We start from the raw sequence: 20,959 nt of genomic DNA on the forward strand, positions 1-20,959 counted from the left end.
GGTTGCTTTGGAAGCAATTGGGCTCTACCTTTTGAAAATTATGGTTGGCTGATATTATTCGGGACTATAGTTTGTCAATTGGACTCCATGTTCCCACTAAAGAAAATTTTTCTCGTTTTCACTAGAGGGTAGTGAAATCGTTAAAATAGTGGGAGTGAGATTCATAAAATAAATTTCTCCTATTTTATGTCTTAGTAAATTAATTAAACAATCACTGATTATTGTCTGTTTCTTTTCAGTATTTCATTAAGATGAATTCGCGCAATCCACTATTCTCTATTCTCGAACAAAATAAACTGACTGGCGCAAACTATACGGAATGGTTCCGTAAGTTGAAGATTGTCTTGACCTCGGAGAAGATGTTCTACGTGTTAGAAAAATCTCCTCCGAAGGAAGCACCAGCTGATATAAGTCCGGAAGAGTTGGCCAAACTTGATAAATGGTGGGACCATGATATCAAGGCCAAATGCTATATGCAAGCTTCGATGTCTGATGAACTCCAGAGACGATTTGAGGATACCGTGAATGCTGCTGACATTCACGTACAACTCAAAGAACTTTTTGGGGCTCAATCGAGAGCTGAAAGGTTCGCTACTGTAAAAGAGTTAATGACGTATCGCATGCGTGAAGGGACTTCGGTCCGTGATCATGGGGTACGCGTGATTTGGCTCATTCAGAAGTTGGTAACACTTGATTTGGTATTGGAGCATGAACTCAATGTGGACTTATTACTTCTCTCTCTTCCTTCATCGTTTGACGGTTTTGTGGTGAATTTCAATATGAACAAGATAGAGGCCTCCCTTGAAGAGATGGTCAATATGCTTGTAACTTATGAAGCCATTTTAAAGAAGGATAAACTGGTTCTCTTGGTGGGCTCCTCTTCTTCTGCTAAGAAGGGGCCAAGTACAAAGGGTAAGAAACGTTCTGCCCCATCCAAGAAAACCGGACCCGAGAAGAAGAACAAGACAAAGGCTTCAAACATGGAAAAGTCCAAGGATGTTTGCCATCACTGCAAGAAACCCGGTCATTGGAAACGTAACTGCAAGGAATATCTAGAGTAGTTGCGAACTGCGAAGGGTATGCTTTATATTGAAATAAATGTTTCACTTAATACTACTTCTTGGGTATTGGATACCGGATGTGGATCTCACATTTGCAATGATTTGCAGGTGATGACAAGAAGTCGCAAGCTTAGAATGGGTGAGACCCAGCTGAGGCTCGGAAATGGTTCTAGAGTTGAAGCCAAAGCTGTGGGAGACGTTTATTTAATTTTGCAGAACGATTTTAAGTTACTTTTGAGAGATGTTTTATTTGTTCCAGACTTGATTAAAAACATTATTTCTGTTTCTATGCTTGATAGAGATGGTTTTTCTTGCAATTTTGTGAATGGGATTTGCAATATTTACAAGAATGAATGTTTGATTGGAAATGGACAACTTGAAAACGATCTATATAACTTAAAATTAAAAGACGTTCCAATAAATTATGTTGATAAACCGGTAACAACGAACAAAAGGAAAATCGATAGTCAAAACCCGGCAAACCTTTGGCATGCTAGGCTAGGTCATATTTCCTCGAGGAGGATGAACAAGCTAGTGGGAGAGGGCATGTTTGATATGTCTGATATTAACTCTCTAGCTACTTGTGAGTCCTGCCTGAAAGGAAAAATGACTAAATCTCCTTTCAAAGGAAAACCTGAGCGTAGTCAAAATCTATTGGATTTGATCCATACGGATGTTTGCGGACCATTTAGTATTGGTACAAAATTTGGTTACACCTACTTCATTACCTTTACTGATGATTATTCTAGGTATGGGTACTTATATTTGATGAAATATAAGTCTGAATCATTTGAAAAGTTCAAAGAATTCAAGGCTGAAGTAGAAAACAAACTAGGTAAAAGGATTAAAGCACTTCGATCAGATCGAGGTGAAGAATACTTGAGTACCGAGTTTTTGAGCTATCTAAAAGAGAATGGGATTCTCTCTCAGTGGACTCCTCCTATGACACCTCAGCTTAATGGTGTTTCGGAGCGTCGCAATCGAACTTTGTTGTACATGGTTCGATCCATGATGAGCTTCACTGAGCTCCCACCTTCATTTTGGGGCTATGCTCTTGAAACGGCGGTATTGTTGTTGAACAACGTTCACACTAAAGCAGTGAACAAAACACCATACGAGTTATGGAATGGCAAAGCTCCTAAGTATTCGTACTTGAGGATTTGGGGATGTCCTGCTTACGTAAAGCAGACAGTGGGAGATAAGTTGGATAGTCGATCCACATTATGTTATTTTGTAGGGTATCCGAAGAATTCAATCGGATATTATTTCTATCATCCTACTGAAACAAAAGTGTTTGTTTCAAGGAATGCCACCTTCTTGGAGAAGGAGTTCTTATTGGATAAGAAAGGCAAGATGATGGAACTCGAAGAAATTCGAGAAGAACCCAAGATACAAAATAATGATCCTACACCTCAGGAACCATTGATTGACACGCCTATTACTAGAAGATCCGAGAGGACTTCTAGGCCTCCTATTAGATATGGTTTTCTTCTTGAAGGGGATCAAAGTGAACCTGACATTGGATGTGATCCAAGAAACTTCAAGGAAGCAATTTCTGATGCAGATTCGAATTTATGGCTTGAAGCTATGCAGTCGGAAATAGATTCGATGCATACAAACCAAGTTTGGACTTTAGTAGATCCTCCCGATGGAATTGTTCCAATAGGGTGTAAATGGATCTATAAGAGAAAACTTGGGCCTGATGGAAAGGTACTGACCTACAAGGCACGATTGGTGGCAAAAGGTTATACTCAAAGACAAGGAGTTGACTATGATGAAACTTTTTCACCAGTCGCAATGTTCAAGTCCATAAGAATTCTTATTTCCATAGCAGCATGGTATGACTATGAGATATGGCAAATGGATGTGAAGACTGCATTTCTTAATGGAAACATTAAGGAAGAAATCTATATGATGCAGCCCGAGGGATTCACATCCATGGGAAGCGAGCATAAGGTATGCAAGCTTCAGAGATCGATCTATGGTCTCAAACAAGCATCAAGAAGTTGGAACCAGAAATTTGATGAAACAATAAAGGATTTTGGTTTCATCAAGAACCCGGAGGAACCGTGCGTATACAAAAAAGTAGTTAAGGATGCTTTGACATTCTTAGTACTTTATGTTGATGACATCTTACTCATTGGGAATGATGTAGGGATGTTGCAGTCAACAAAGATATGGTTATCAGGTAGATTCTCGATTAAGGATTTGGGTGAGGCATCCTATATTCTAGGGATACAGATCTATAGAGATAGATCTAAGAGAATGATAGGACTTACTCAAGCTACCTACATCGACACTATATTGAAAAGATTTTCAATGGATGAGTTCAAGAGAGGACATCTACCTATGTGTCATGGAGTCTCTCTATCCAAGTCTATGTGTCCCAAGATTGACGAAGAGATAGAGAAAATTACACACATACCATATGCGTCAGCCATAGGGAGTATCATGTATGGGATGATATCCACCAGACTGGATGTGGCATTTGCTCTGAGTGTCACGAGCAGATATCAAGCCAATCCCGGTCAAATGCATTGGAAAGTCGTGAAGGATATTCTTAAGTACTTGAGAAGAACTAAGAATGTATTCATGGTTTATGGAGGAAGAGAACTGAAATTGGAAGGCTATACCGACTCTAGCTTCCAAAGTGACGTGGATGACTCGAAGTCAACCTCTGGATTTGTGTTCATGCTCAATGGCGGTGCTGTCTCTTGGAATAGTTCCAAGCAGGACACCACATTGGATTCCACCACTGAGGCAGAATACATTGCGGCATCAGCTGCTGCTAAAGAGGCCGTTTGGATGAGGAATTTCGTCCAAGAGTTGGGCGTTATTCCTGAAGCTGTTGGTCCAGTCCCGGTGTACTGTGACAACACGGGTGCCATTGCTCAGGCAAAGGAACCAAGGTCTCATCAAAGATCCAAACACGTACTGAGGAAATATCACATCATCCGGGAGATCGTGGAAAGAGGAGACATCACTGTCGAGAGAGTGGCCTCTGCAGACAATATCGCTGATCCACTTACTAAGCCCTTGCCAGGACCATTATTTGACAAACATCGCGAAGCAATGAGACTACGTTGTATGACTAGTTGGCTTTAGGGCAAGTGGGAGATTTAAAGAGTGGGTGCCTGGTGAGCCAACTTGTGGCTAAGGGCTTTTATGACTCTATGTATAAACAATCTTTTGTTTAATATAATTTACACTTTTATAATGGCATTTACTTTATCTTTTATCATATTATTATGTTGTGACATACTATAAGATGTTTAGATGAAGACCTTGAATATACTATAGTGTATGTAAGATGTGGTGGCACATGGGGATGGCTATCATGAAACACATCTTATAGTCACTGTATATTCTAAACAGTTCCTAGTCGATTGAGCCGTCCGTTAATAAGGATAAGGATCGCTCGAGATTGAGACTAGCATTTGCGATGCCGAGTACCACGTTTCATTGGTATGAAACATAGAGATGTTCAAAGCATGCAAATGGATATTCATACGATGAATGATCGAACTACCCTATCCGGACTTTCCAAGTGGTTATCACTTATCGAGTGGATAAAGTCCGCGGTTTTGGTTGTACACCATTAGTCCTTACTACTTGAAACATCATTGAGACTCTATATGCTAGTACTGTACTTTGACTCGTTTACCGACTCTATTGGGGTCATCAGGTGTCGGGATTGGGTACAGTTACGACACATATAGGAGTCGATGCTTTGTTGTCAAGGATTCACCACATACTTGCTAGTGTGGATATTCTATGCAATCTGAGGAGATATTAGTGTGACGAATCTCTGGCCAGAGTACATGATGCGTTTTAAGAAATGGTTTCTTAGTAGCACATGCGATGTCACTATTTGATCTTCAAGATGCATTGCATAGTTATCGAATCTCGAACGACTCTCGATTTACCAATGGTTGTTGATTCGATCGGGATATATGGATGAAGGGACCGTACTGTACGCTAACCAAAATCTATTGGTTCTTGCAGGCACTATCAGTGATACCTAGGGAATCATGGGGCGATGTTGCTAGGCGCTCTTACCATGATTCGATGGGCAAGTCGGAAATTGTTGTTCTGAGTCACAAGGAGTTGTGAGCCCACGGCTAGCTGTATCCCTGAACCATTGAGAGTCACACAAGTAATGGATTTTTAATCCCCGTTGAGATAATTAAATTTAAAGAGTTAAATTTAGTGAATAAAGAAGTGGGACTTCTTATATCAGAGTAGAAGAGTAAGATTTCCTAAAATGACATAGAGATGGGCATTTTTGGAAATCACTGAATTCAGATTCAGAAAATTTATCTTGACTTTAAAAGATGCAGAAATGGTTTCTGTGCACATTGGTGAAATTGGTTTATCAATCAGAGTGACGATGAATTTTATATTAATTTATGAATATGCAGGCTTTGCTTGTCAGGCTTTAACTTATGACTAATGGGCCCTAAGCTGTTAGCAGCCCACATTATAAATAAGTTATTGCAGTGCAGAAATTAGAGACAAGTCTCATAATTTTCGAACACTAGGGTTTTGAGACCTAGAGTGGCCGCCCCCCCCTCTCTGTGTTTTTTCTCTCTAAAATCCAGTCTATGAATTTCGAATTTGCAGTCTGGTTTAACGGATCAAATTCGTTAATTCTCTTCGTAGAAACTTCTGATAGATTTTCTAGTGCAATCTATCAGAGGGATTCGAATTCTGTTCGTGGACCTGATTGAAGAATTGTTCGTCCATCAATTCCTGGGATATACAACAAGAGCAGAGTTATCTGTTGGTGTCCATAATCTCGTTTCGAGATTCAAGGTAAAAATTTAATTGTTATTTAATTTTTACACGCACAATTTAATCGTAAAGTTTTGATACCCATGATATGGAATCGTTCCATATAAAATTTTAAAACTTCCGCTGCACCGGGTATCAATTCTGATTGATCTGAACACCGTGTTCCAACAGAATGTCCAAGTCGTTTTAAAATTTTTTATTCCTTTTGTGTATTTATTTAAATGATTTTTAAACAATCATTTAATTTATTTAAATTATTTTAAAACTCACTGTTTGTTGTTTAAACATTTCATTTATTGTTGTGAAATCAAAATATTTAATGTGTTGATTTTAATTTCTAAATTAGTGTTTAAATTCCTTCAAATGTTTATTTGTTTAATTATTAAGTTAATTACTCTTGAGATTCTTGAATTCGGCGACTTTTGGCTTCGACACGCGGTAAATGTGGACTTGGCGGAAAAACCTCAAATTTTAATTTTTGTGACCTAAAATTTATGAGAGTTAAAAAAAATAAAAAGGAAAATTTTATTTTAAAATTTTCGGGTGACAAAAATCGCGTAAATGCATTGTTGCGCGTAATTTTTGATATTTCTTAAAACTAGCCTTTTTTGACCCGGACTAGTTAAATCCTATTCCTAATTTTTAAATTAGAAATTTTAAACTTATAAATTTAAAATGAGTGCAAAAAATTATAAGTCTAAAGTTGTAATAGAGAAAATGACACTTTTACAAGTGTAGTAGCAATTTTAAGCCTACACTACACACACCACCTACCTATACATACACTACACTTAAAATATCACACAACACACTCAACCCTAGGATTTTTAAGTCACCTAGCCACCTCATCCCTCCCTCTCCAAGAAATCTCACGTCATTCTCCATCTCTTCTCCTCCCATTCCATCGGCCTTCACCAATCTTCTTCCCCTTAAACTCTGGCCGCCGCCCAGCCACCTAGCCACCGTCGTGCTGCCCCAAGGACCATCATAGGGGGGGGGGAGTTTAGCTGCTTGACGTGAGCTTCAGTCCCTTTGGCCGCCGTTTTTCTCCTTGGTCTTTCAAAATCTAGGCAAGCTTTGTGCTTCTTTGAGCCCCAAGCATTGATTTTTTTTTTTTGCTTAAATCAGTATTTAATTTCGAATTTTTCATGTGTGTGGGATGATTTTTTGTGAAAAATAAGTAGGAATGTTTAGGTGTTTCGAAATTTTCATCTATTTATTTCTAGAATGTGTTGTGGATTGATTCGGGAATGAAACTTGCATTGAGTTGAAGCTTTTCAAAAATTTTAAGAAATTTCAGAATGTTCATGGGAAAATTTGATCCTAGTGCATGTGTTTTGGGTGGATATGAATTATGTATCATGTTATGCTATGTCTTTAAAGTTATATATTGAAAAGTTTCAAACAATTCGGCTTGATATTTTGGGCATTTGAATTTGAATTTTGATGAATGGATGAATGTGTGTAATGGATGTCCATGTTGATTGTTCAGTGTGAAAATGTGATATTGGTAATATATTAGATGGATTTTAAGGGCTGGAGATAGAGGATTTTAGGTTAGGGGTTTGTTTGTGGCATTTGAAGAAGTCGGGTAAGGCTTGTCGGGCTAAAACCATGACTTGAACTAGCTCTGAGCACGAGGCTAGTTCAAGGGCACTTGCTGGACAAAAAAGAGGTCTTAGATGATGTCTTGATGGGTGTAATGTGGGGTAGTCATTGGTGGAATGGTTTTAAAAGGTATTAAGTAATGAAGGGCTAGTGCAGATGTAACGCCCCGTTTTTATCTTAAATGAGTTTATTTGAGTTAATTAGAGATTACAGAGTTCTCGAGCCGGTTTGATTTTGATCAGGGTCCTTTTTGCAAATTTTGGAAATTTCAGGGACTAAAAAGCAAATATTGATTTTTATATATTATCTACACATAGATTTTAATTGGAGAAACCTCCATCTTCCTCTCCAAAACCGTGAGCCTCCATTGAAACGCCTCTTTGGAGTTTTGAGCTTTCAGATTTCAGTTCGAGCTCGATCCGTCCGTTGAAAATTATTTCTGAAGGCAGATTAGCGATCACTGCTGCGAGAGCTTTGTTCTATCGTAAGTTTTTCTACGATCAGATACATTCTAGTTTTTGGATGTTGTTAGAATCGTTCTATATTCGAGTATGTTGTTCTCTTCAGAGTTCTGATCGTTTATTATCTGTCGGTTTTGAATTAGAGCGACGTTCGGAATTGTTATGATTTTTGAAAGCTATTTTCGAAAATCATGGTTTTGAGATTTGTTGGGTTTGTCTTGTTGTTGTTGTATTAGCATTGAATTGAGTTGATATCGGTATTGAACTGCTGTCTACATTGCCGGTTTGTTCAGTTATAGCCGTTATGTCGTCGGTTTGAGTTTTGGAGTTTCGAACCGTTTTGAGTTATGAACTTGGCTTGTAAGTTGATCGTGGCTATTGATCAATCATCTCTTGTATTCGTACAGATTGTTGGAGTTGTCGAGCCCTGTGTTTGCAGCATTTGATCGTCGAGAGTTGGACGAAGAACGGTAAAGAGATTTCCATGAACCGTTGATTGTTGTTTAGGTTGTATAGTTGTTGATACAATCTTTTGTTGTAGCTTTCCAGAAGTTGGAACTACTGCCTTGAAAGGTAAAAGTTGTCATCGTAGCGGGATAGCATACTCGAGATAGCTTAGTCTTGAGTTTCCCTTTTTAAATCACATACTTGTTTGTACATTTTTTCTAGCATGAAGAACTTGTGTCTTGTTGATTTCTTGGACTTTTGTTATGTGGCTTATGTTTATGTTTCTGTTATGCATTCATCTTGAGCCAATCTTGCTTTCAGCGGGCAGAACCGCCCTTTTTGTTTAGACATTTGGGAACTATGATTGAGTGGCCTGGGTCGTAGTCGTTTCGCCTGGTGCTAGCATACTCATTATAGTTTCTCAAAGTCTAGAGGAGTGGGATACGTGGCACCACCTCGATTGGGAGAGTCGGTGAGTCGTTACGTGATCTCATCCTCGGGATCCCAAAAGCACTGCAGCAATCCCTTGTTTATCAGAATCGATATCCTGGTTTTTAAAGACATGCATATCATTAATCTTGACTTGAATATGTTGTCTTGATAGCATGTTGTCTATTTATTATTTGATATGTTGCTTTTACTGGGATTATCATTCTCACCGGTTATCCGGCTGTTGCTTTGTTTTGTATGTGTACTTGGAAACAGGTGGGGCAGGACCAAGTCAGAAGAGGCATGGTTAGCTTCGAGAAAAAGATGTAGAAGTGAGACTCGGTTTAGAAGTCGTGTCGGCATGTCTACCTAGTTTATGTTAGAACATGTTTAGATATCGAACTTCGTTGTTTATGTTGTACCGATTATGCGAGCTCCTCGATTTCATGTTATTTCCATATGCGTAGTTGATCGACTCTAGAACTTCATGTATTAATTGGAGATAGTATGTTTTGATGCATGAATGTATTTTGAATGTGTGAGATTGAGTTCAGCTAGCTTCTGCTGTTCTTTTTGCCATGTTTCTGTCCTCGCTCGATCTGCAAGATCTTGCGGATCGAGCGAGAGAAAATGTTCAGTCCTCTGTTTTAGAATTTTTGTGTCTCGCTCGATCCGCAAGATCTTGCGGATCGAGCGAGGGCTATTTTGCCTCGGACAGAGGCATGAGATTTTTGGCTCGCTCGATCTGCAAGATCTTGCAGATCGAGCGGAGCACTGTTCAAAAAAATAATAATAATTTTTTTGCTTTTAATCTTGGTTCTTGATTGACTAATTGTTGTTTAATACCGAGATTAGTTGTTTAGAACCGAGGTCTCACAGCAGATTTTTCGTGTCCCATGAGGTTTGTCTCTAGAAATGAGTTTGGATTTTGATTCTATAGAGAGCTGGACAGGAGGTGACCTGGTTCTACTTAATGTGCATGATGTTAGGATCGTGTCGGTTCAAATTGGGATTAATTCGGGTAAGTTTTGGGTAGGAAAAGGGCGGTCTAAGTTGAAGTGTCAAGAGCAGTTTTTCGGGAAGTTTAGGGGCTATCCGGGAAAACAAAATGAACGGACTGCTCCAGCTTACTTTAGAAGTTAAGGACTGATCCTACGAGTGATTTAAGATGTGTTCGGGGTGTCGGTTTGAACGGGAGGCCTTTTGGATAAGAATGGGCCAGGTTATGGGTCGTACGGGCCGAACGCCCGAGTTGATCCTTTTGGAATAAGTCTAAGTGATGCTAGAATGGTCCATAAGCCTAAGGTTGGTCACCTACACGTCATTCATCCATTAATTCAAAGTTTACATTAGTTTTTCTGGATCGTGTCATCACATTCATTCAATTCCCTTATCTTTCGCATGCATCAAAATCAAATTATTCATATTCTAGTCCCGAAGTTTAAATTATGAAAAGATGAAAAGTTAAATGTGAAAAGGTTAAATTAAATGTAAAGTAAATGAATGAGGAGAGTCGGTTGTGACTTATACGTGATGTGAGACCCCGTTTCTAATCTTCTAAACTCAAATAATTGAGCACAATCGAAAACCAAGAACCCCGAAAAAAGAATCAATTTTTTTTAAAGGAACTCACGCGCGCCCGCGCATGCCCCTCGGCCACCATGTGCGCCCGCGCGGTAAAACTCGCGTGCCCGCGCATAGCCCTCAGGCAGAAAACCAAAATTTCTGCACAATGAGGCGCGCCCGCTCGTCAAGTCACGCGCCCGCGCATAGTCCTCGGGTTGCTGAATCCTGGGCAAGAAAATATTGACTCTACAAGCTCAAAATGATAATCTAAACAACCAAGGTTCCAATCATAGCTTAAACATAAAATAAGGCGTTCGAAACACCAACAGAACGATGTTTAACAATACAAGTTCGACGGTAGTAATCGTTCGACTAAACAAAATAGAATACAAGTCCAAAACCAACCCTACGACACACGAAGTCTCACTTCTATCATCTCACCCTGAGCTAACCCAAACGACTAGGTCCAGTTCCTGATGCTCCTGTTGCTAAGTACACATACAAACAAAGACAACAGCCAGATAAACCGGTTAGAAATATAATTTCTAAGTAAAAAAGACAGGCATACAATATCGGTTAAACATCTCATATCGAAATGTAACAATCATCAATAACTCAAAAGAATGTGAATGTATGCATGGCTTCAAAGCTCGGGACTATCAAGTCAGATAATCGAAGTATCAATTGGTATTCGGTTGGGATCCCGGGGCCAAGTCTTCACAACAACTCACCGACACACCCATTCGGGGTGGAAGTCGTTCAACTCAACCCCTAGACTTTAGAGCAACTATAAGAAGTATTCTGGTACTTGGAAAATCTCGAAATCCAAGACCACTTCAATATAGCTCCCTAAACCGTCTATTTCAAAACAAATCGAATATTCGGCTCAATATGAATGCAAGTGCAATTAAAATAATCAATCAAGTTCATATAAGTACATAACATGCAGTATGTGATTTTCGGGGCTCGAGAATCAATCGAACTCGAGTATTCAACCCCATTCAATTCAAAGTCATCTTTTACCTTTCGAGTCCGTCGAGGATTCAAATCTAAAAATAACAACGAACTCAAATAAATAATCAATCGAATCACAACAATTCAAAACAAAGAAATTCAATCAATATATCGTCTTCAAATCTTGATTCGATTCAACTTCCAAGTTCGATTCAAACCCGAAACTCCAATCCAAAATCTGAAAATAAAGATCATACGGATTTGGTGTCAATCCAACTACTCAAACAAACCCGGAAATGAACCAAACAAACAAACGATAATCCAAAACTCGATTTTGACGGCATAACGACTATAATCGGTCAAACCAAATGTAGTGACCCTTACCCGGATCACCTACTAAACAGAACTTAGGCATGCAATTAACTTAATAAAACAGATATCAGAATAAAACTGCGGAAACCAATAACATTATACAATCCCAAGTAAAGGAATCTGTAATTATCCAATAATATACAACCAAATCGAATAGCTGTATAAACCCAAACAACAGTAATAAAACCTAAGCGAAGCTCCAGCCGGCCAACCACTGACTAGCCTCTCCTGGATCCACCCTCCTCGTCCAATCGCAAACCTGCCCCATGGAATAGGGTGTCCAGAAAATACAGAGTACGAGACGTGAGCATACAACGCTCAGTGCGAGAGTATGAGTATACATGCATGCAAAGTGAACTCCCTATAGACTCGAGGTCAAGGATCAGATAACAGAGACAGACCAGGCCCTGGTATGTAGCACGCTGTGCCGTCGCTTCAGGAGGTGGCTCCCATACCGAGATAACTGTGGATACGCCGGACCCAAATCAATGGAAGTCCATCCACTAACAGGATAGGGTACAACCCTACTAACAGACATCTCGAAGGAGATACAGCAAGATGCAAATGAATGCAGCATAATATCATGGCATATAAATCATGCGGTCACATAATACATGCATACTCAGTCAGGATATCTCGAACAGTACTTTCGTACCTCAAAACAGTGCAAGCTCTACCAACTCTAGGTCCACGCCTATAGTCTGCTCTACACTGCCAAATGATACTACTATCATTACAGTGCTCTAAAAGCCTTAACTAAGCTATTGCATACTCCTAAATATTTATAGGAAGCAAAAGCTATACCTTCGTCCGTCGTTAGCCCTTTGATGTCGATGCCTCCAGAACTTGGGCACAACTCCGCTACGACTATCGAACGCCTCTCCGACCTCCGGACCAAGCCTAAGAAGACTAGAACAGCTCGAATATGACTAGAAAATAGAGAGGAAATCCGGAATTGGCAAGGAGAAATGAAGTCTCGGCCTTCTATTTATAGACAACGATCGGAGCTTCCGATCCCTGATCGGAACGTCCGAACCTCGATCGGAACGTCCGATCCTGCCATCGGAGCTTCCGAAGATCCTGATCTGCCACGTGTCAAAATATCACTTGATGACTCCGGATAGGGGTGATCGGAACGTCCGATCCTGATCGAAGCTTCCGATCCAGCCACACGTCATGGATTACGTAATATCATCGGTGCCTCCGATCCTCATCGGAGCTTCCGATCCCGATCGGAGCTTCCGATCGTCCCTTCGGAGCTTCCGATCCGTCCGATGCCTAATTGAATTAATTAGCATTAATCCTTTAATTACTCAATTAGGGTACGGGCTACTACATTCTCCCCCACTTAAGATATTTCGTCCTCGAAATCAGATCTTAAGTACCGAATGCAAATACAGAAATCAGAAACATTCTTTTATTCAAATCAAACGTTTACAGAGTTTGCAACTGAATACAACTTAAAGAATGAAATCAAAACAACTCAGGATGGTCTTTACGCATCCTGTCCTCAAGCTCCCAAGTAGCTTCCTCAGTGCCTCGGCGCTGCCACTGAACTAAAACCAAAGGAATGACTTTGTTCCGTAAAACCTTATCCTTATAATCAAGGATGCGAAGAGGTTTCTCAACATAAGTCAAATCCTTGTCTACCTGAACCTCAGACCGCTGCAGAATATGAGATTAATCCGCCACATACCGTCGCAACAGAGATACGTGGAACACGTCGGTGAATACTAGATAGATGCGGTGGCAATGCTAGTCGATAAGCCAAATCGCCAATACTCTCCAAGATCTCAAACGGACCGATAAATCTGGGAGACAACTTGCCCTTAAGGACAAATCTGAGAATCTTGCGGAAAGGTGACACTCTCAGAAACACTTTCTTCCCGACCTCGAACTGCAAAGGCCTACGCTTGATATTAGCATAACTGGCCTGACGATCCTGTGCAGTCTTAATCCGTTTCTTGATCTGATCAACAATGTCTATTGCCTGCTGGATAAACTCCGGTCCCTCAGCCTGTCTTTCCCCCACTTCTTCCCAGAAGAGTGGAGTACGACAACGTCGCCCATACAACGCTTCAAAAGGTGCCATCCCAATACTAGTGTGATAGCTGTTGTTGTAAGCGAACTCGATCAACGGCAAATGATCCTGCCAGGCTGAACCAAAATCCAAGACGCACGATCTAAGCATATCCTCTAACGTACGGATAGTGCGCTCTGACTGACCATCAGTCTCCGGATGATAGGCTGTACTCAAACTGAGAGTAGTACCCATCGCACGCTGGACACTCCCCCAGAATCTAGAAGTAAACCTGGGGTCCCGATCGCTGACAATGCTCACAGGCACTCCATGAAGTCGGACGATCTCCTGAATGTACATCCGTGCCATGCGATCCACAGAGTACTCTCGGCTATAGGCAATGAAATGCGCTGACTTGGTGAGTCGGTCCACCACAACCCAGATAGCATCACAGTTCCTCGGGGATACCGGCAAATGGGTCACAAAGTCCATAGTGATAAACTCCCATTTCCATTCAGGAATAGGCAGACTGTGAAGCAATCCTCCAGGTCGTCGGTGCTCTGCCTTGACCTGTTGACACACCAAACATCTCGAAACAAACTGATAAACGCTGCGTTTCATTCCCTTCCACCAGAAACGAGTACGTAGATCCTTGTACATCTTGTTGCTCCCAGGATGAATACTCAACTTAGTGCGATGTGCCTGAGACAAAATCTCCTCTCGCAACTCTTCATCCTGTGGAATCACAAGCCTACCAGACAAACACAGAAAGCCATCTGACTGATAATGAAATCCAGACGAGCTACCCTCGTTAGCTAGACGAGCTAAACGCTGGGTCTTTGAATCAGACATCTGAGCATCTCGGATCCGCGAGTACAAGGCTGGCTCAGATAATATCGCAAACATCTGGATACTCTGCATACCTTTCTTATGCTTGAAGGTATAACTTGAAGTACAACAGTCACTGATCGCACTAGACATCGAACAAGTCTGAAGTGCGGATAGTCGCACCTTGCGACTCAAAGCATCAGCGGTGAGATTAGCAGCTCCCGGATGGTACTTAATCTCGCAATCATAGTCCTTAAGCAAGTCCATCCAACGTCTCTGCCTCATGTTCAATTCTGCCTGAGTGAACAAATACTTGAGACTCTTATGGTCGGTGAAGATCTCAAATTTCTCGCCATACAGATAATGACGCCAGATCTTCAAAGCGAACACAATGGCTGCTAACTCCAAATCATGGACTGGGTAGTTGTCCTCGTGAAGCTTCAGCTGTCTAGAAGCGTATGCGATCACATGCCCATTCTGAGTCAGGACACAACCTAACCCCTGAAGAGAAGCATCCGTGTAAACTACATACCCTCCAGATCCTGACGGTAATGCTAACACCGGCGCAGAAGTCAACCGCCGTCAAAGCTCACGGAAATTCTCCTCACACTCGGAGGACCACTCAAAATCCACACCCTTGCGGGTAAGCTGCGTCAACGGTCGAGCTAACTGAGAGAAGTTCAGAATGAAGCGACGATAATACCCTGCTAGACCCAGAAAACTACGGATCTCAGCAACCGTCGTCGGACGCGACCAATTAAGTACCGCTTCAATCTTGCTTGGATCAACAGAAATCCCCTCCCTGGATATGATATGGCCAAGAAAAACCACTCTATCCATCCAGAACTCACACTTGCTCAGCTTGGCGTACAATTGCTCATCTCGAAGAGTCTGCAGTACCAACCGCAAGTGAGAAACATGCTTTTCCGTATTACGCGAATACACCAAGATGTCGTCAATAAAGACCACGACAAACTTGTCCAAATACTCCCTGAAGACACGGTTCATCAAATCCATGAATATAGCCGGCGCATTAGTCAAACCAAATGGCATCACTAGGAACTCGTAATGCCCATAGCGAGTACGGAATGCAGTCTTGGATACGTCCTGATCACGGACTCTCAACTGATGATACCCAGATCTCAAGTCAATCTTGGAGTAAATTGATGTGCCCTGCAGCTGGTCAAACAAGTCATCAACACGAGGCAACGGATACTTGTTCTTCACAGTGACTCGATTCAGCTGCCGATAGTCAATGCACAGCCGCATCGACCCATCCTTCTTCTTTACGAAGAGAACAGGAGCTCCCCAAGGAGATACACTAGGACGAATGTACCCCTTGTCCAAAAGATCCTGTAGCTGATTCTTTAACTCACGCATCTCTGACGGAGCCAGACGATACGGTGCTCTAGAAATAAGCGAAGTACCCGGCATCAACTCTATGCCAAACTCGACTTCCCTAGCAGGAGGAAAACCCGGAATCTCATCAGGAAACACATCTGGAAATTCATCCACAACAGGAATGCTCTCTATCCCAATACTCTCAGCGGACAAATCAACTGCATAGATAAGGTAGCCTTCCCCGCCAGACTCTAGAGCTCGACAGGCTCTCAAAGCTGATACCAAAGGCATCGGGGGTCGCGCTCCCTCACCATAGAAAAACCAACTCTCACTCCCCTCCGGATGAAAGCGTACTAATCTCTGATAGCAGTCCACTGAAGCTCGATAGGTAGTCAGCACATCTATTCCCAGAATGCAATCAAAGTCGTCCATCGCCAGGACCATGAGATTCGCTAACAGAATGTTCCCTTCGAACTCTAAAGGGCAACCCATCACTAGACGCTTAGCCAAAGCAGATTGGCCCGTCGGAGTAGAAACAGACATCACTACGTCTAGTGCAATGCATGGTAACTTATGCCTCTTAACAAAACGTGCAGAAATGAAGGAATGAGATGCACCAGTGTCAATAAGTACAAGAGCAGGTATACCATAAAGCATAAATGTACCTGCGATGACTTTCTCATTCTCCTCCACAGCCTGATCATGTCTCAGGGCAAACACCTGGCCAGAAGCTCGTGGCCTCAAATGAGAACTCCTAGCAGACTGTCCCTGCGACCTCTGCTGAACGGTGGCCTGAGAACCCGATCCTGAACCAGAACCAGAACCGCCTCCCCCAGACAATGGACAATCCCTCCGGATATGACCAGTCTCTCCACAACGGAAACAAGCTCCAGAAGCTCTGCGGCACTTGTCGGATGGATGGTTCTTCCCACAGTGATCACACTTGTCCTTCTTACCATAACAGACAATACCTCCCGAACCAGAGGAAGAAGAAGATCCAGACTTCTTGAAAGTTTGGGCACGGGGACCCAAAGAACTAGCAGGTCTCGACTGAGAGAAAGACCTGTTCCGCCGAATGCTGTCCTTCGCCTGGTGACAACGGCTCACCAAACCCTCGTAGGACATGTCGTCGCCAACCGCCACACGGTCATGGATTTCAGGGTTAAGGCCCTGAAGGAACAGATTATACTTCATCTCTGAGCTATCAGCAATCTCGAGGCAATAGGATAGCAGATCAAAGAACCTCTGCTGATACTCATCGATAGACATGGTTCCCTGTCGCATACTTAGTAGCTCGCCTGCCTTCGACTGTCGGAGTGCAGGAGGAAAATACCGCTTTTGGAAAGCTGTGCGAAACTCGGCCCAGGTGGCCACTCCTCTAGCCGCAACAAAAGGTGCAGAAGTAAACCTCCACCACCTGCGCGCACGCCTATCCAGAAGATAGCCAAGGGTCTCCACCTTCTGCTCATCGGTGCATTGGAAAGTCTGAAAAGTCGTCTTCATGCGGTCTAACCAGTTCTCCGCATCCTCCGGAGACTCACCTCCAACTAAGGGCTTAGGACCCATAGCTAAGAATCGACGCACAGTGAAACGCTCGTCGTCATGGTGGTGATGACGCCGTTCTCGACGAGGCTCCCGGTCGGCATCACCCCAACGCCCACCAACACTGCCATGAGAACTCTGGTCGTCACGATTTGACATCTACAAAAATACCTCAAGATGAGACTAAAGAAATCTTTTGCATGCTTTGATACCATAAATGTAGTGACCCTTACCCGGATCACCTACTAAACAGAACTTAGGCATGCAATTAACTTAATAAAACAGATATCAGAATAAAACTGCGGAAACCAATAACATTATACAATCCCAAGTAAAGGAATCTGTAATTATCCAATAATATTCAACCAAATCGAATAGCTGTATAAACCCAAACAACAGTAATAAAACCTAAGCGAAGCTCCAGCCAGCCAACCACTGACTAGCCTCTCCTGGATCCACCCTCCTCGTCCAATCGCAAACCTACCCCATGGAATAGGGTGTCCAGAAAATACAGAGTATGAGACGTGAGCATACAACGCTCAGTGCGAGAGTATGAGTATACATGCATGCAAAGTGAACTCCCTATAGACTGTAAGAGTAGGTGCCCATTGAGCCAACTGTGTGGCTATGGGCTTTGATGACTCTTTGTATAAACAATCTTTTGTTTAATATTATTTACACTTTTATTAATGGCAATGACTTTATATTACTTCATATTGTTATATTGTGATATACTATTGTTGTTTTGATAAAGACCTTGAATATACTATAGTATATGTAAGATGTGGTAGAACATGGGGATGTCTATCATGAAATACATCTTATAGTCACTGTATATTCTAAAACCGTTCCTAGTCGATTGAGCCGTCCGATAATAAGGATAAGGATCGCTCGAGTTTGAGACTAGCATTTGCGATGCGGAGTACCACGTTTCATTGGTAGGGAACATGGAGATGTTCGAAGCATGCAAATGGATATTCATATGATGAATAATCGAACTACCCTATCCGGACTTTCCAAGTGGTTATCACTTATCGAGTGGATAAAGTCCGCGGTTTTGGTTGTACACCATTAGTCCTTACGACTTGAAACATCATGGAGACTCTATATGCTAGTGCTGTGCTTTGACTCGTTTACCGACTCTATGGGGGTCATCAGGTGTCGAGATTGGGTACAGTTACGACACATATAGGAGTCAATGCATTGTTGTCAAGGATTCACCACATACTTGCGAGTGTGGATATCCTATGCGATCTGAGGAGATATTAGTGTGACAAATCTCTGGCCAGAGTACTTGATGTGATTTAAGAAATGGTTTCTTAGTAGCACATGCGATGTCACTAATTTGATCTTCAAGATGCATTGCATAGTTATCGAATCTTGAGCGACTCTCGATATACCAATGGTTGTTGATTCGATCGGGATATATGGATGAAGGGACCGTACTGTACGCTAACCAAAATCTACTGGTTCTTGTAGGCACTATCAGTGATACCTAGGGAATCATGGGGCGATGTTGCTAGGCGCTTTACCTTGATTCGTTGGGCAAGTCGGAAAGTGTTGTTCCGAGTCACAAGGAGTTGTGAGCCCACGGCTAGCTGTATCCCTGAACCATTGAGGGTCACACAGTGTAATGGAGTTTTAATCCCCGTTGAGATAGTTAAATTTAAAGAGTTAAATTTAATGAACTAAGGAGTTGGACTTCTTAAATAAGAGTAAGGGAGTAGGATTTCCTAAAATGACATAGGGATGGACATTTTTGGAAACCACTGAATTCGGATTCAGGAAAATTTATTTTGACTTTAAAATGTGCAGAAATGGTTTCTGTGCACATTGGTGAAATTGGTTCATCGATCGGAGTCACGATGAATTTTATATTAATTTCTGAACGTGCGGGCTTTGCTTGTCGGGCCCTAGCTTATGACTAATGGGCCCTAAGGTGTTAGTGGCCTGCATTATAAATAAGTTATTGCAGTACATAAATTTGACATAACAGCTCATTATTCTGAGAGAGGAAAAAAATCGAACCCTAGCTCTCTCAAAGAATTTTCGGCCGTCCCCCTCCTGCTCTGCCCGAGAAATTCCGGTCTGTGATTTTTAATTGCAGTCAGGAATAACGAATCAGATTCGTTTAATCTCTTCGCAGAAAAACTTCTGATAGATTTTCTAGTGCAATCTATCAGAGGGATTTAAACCCCATTCGTGGACCTGATTGAAGGAGTTCATCAGTTCCTGGGAGATACAAGAAGCGCAGAGAAATCTGTGTGGTGTCCAATAATCTCGCTTCGAGATTGAAGGTAAAATTTAATTAATTGTTATTTGAATTTTACACACACAATAATTTAATCGTTGAATGGTTGATACCCACACCATGGAATTGTTCCATGATAAAAATTTTAAACTTCCGCTGCACCGGGTATCAATCGTGATTGATCTGACCGCCAGTTTTTCCAACAGTGGTATCAAAGCCAGGTTGCTCAGATCAAACGATTAAATTAATCAATTGTACAAAATTTTTGAATCTCGGTTTTTGGAAAACAAAATAAATATTTTTAAATAAAAAAAATTTTTTTCGGGGCAAAACCCGGGCAGCGATTGGATCGCTGCCCGGTGGGGCAGCAATTGTTGCTGCCCCGGGCGGCGCACGGCGCCGCCCAAAGGGGGCGCATGGCGCCGCCCAGGACGGCGACCGTCGCCGCCCAGGGCGGCGCACGGGCAGCGCACAGCGCTGCCCTGGGCGGCGCCGTGCGCCGCCAGGGCAGCAATTGTTGCTGCCCTAAGGGGGCAGCCTGGCTGCCCCCGGCCCGCGCCCCGGGTGCGGGCCGGCCCGGGAGTGTCCCTGGCGGCCCGCGGGAAAAATTATTATTTTTATTAAAAATTAATTTTAATATGTTAAAATTTTATTTTTGGTCCGATCAAAAATTGTTTTTGATTGGTTCACGAGATTTCGGATCGAATTGTTCGAGTCCGTAAATTTTAAAATTGATTTTGGATAAATTTGAATTTTTGGAAAATTTTAATATTTTATCCGTAAATTGAATTTTGAAATCAATTATTTTGGTACAATTGATGATAAGATATGATCTTATGATATATTGAGTAAAATATGATTTTATTTGTAAAATTGGATTTTATAGATAAAATATGATTTTATTTGATATAGAGATAAAATATGATTTTATATGTGAAATGAGATTTTATATATAAAATATGATTTTATCTTGTTTAAATTTGAATTGCCACTGCATGTTATCCAATAAATTAATTTTGAATTAAATGTTATTGGATAAGGATGATCGATTGCCATGACCAATTTTGTAGGTGTATGTTAGGAATTTACATTTTGTTTTTATTGTTGTTGGTTTTATTAATGGGCCTGGTTTATGGCCCGATATGAATGTCATATGTAATAAAAGTGGGCTTGGTTTATAGCCCGTTCCCACCCCTAAAAATGTATCCCCTACTTGTCATTGTTATTTATTGTAAATGCATTAGATTTAGTGGGAGATCAAGATTTGAAGATGGTGGGCCCAGCA

This window comes from Henckelia pumila, chromosome 3 (assembly GCF_033568475.1).
Source record: "Henckelia pumila isolate YLH828 chromosome 3, ASM3356847v2, whole genome shotgun sequence".
Taxonomy (NCBI): Eukaryota; Viridiplantae; Streptophyta; class Magnoliopsida; order Lamiales; family Gesneriaceae; genus Henckelia; species Henckelia pumila.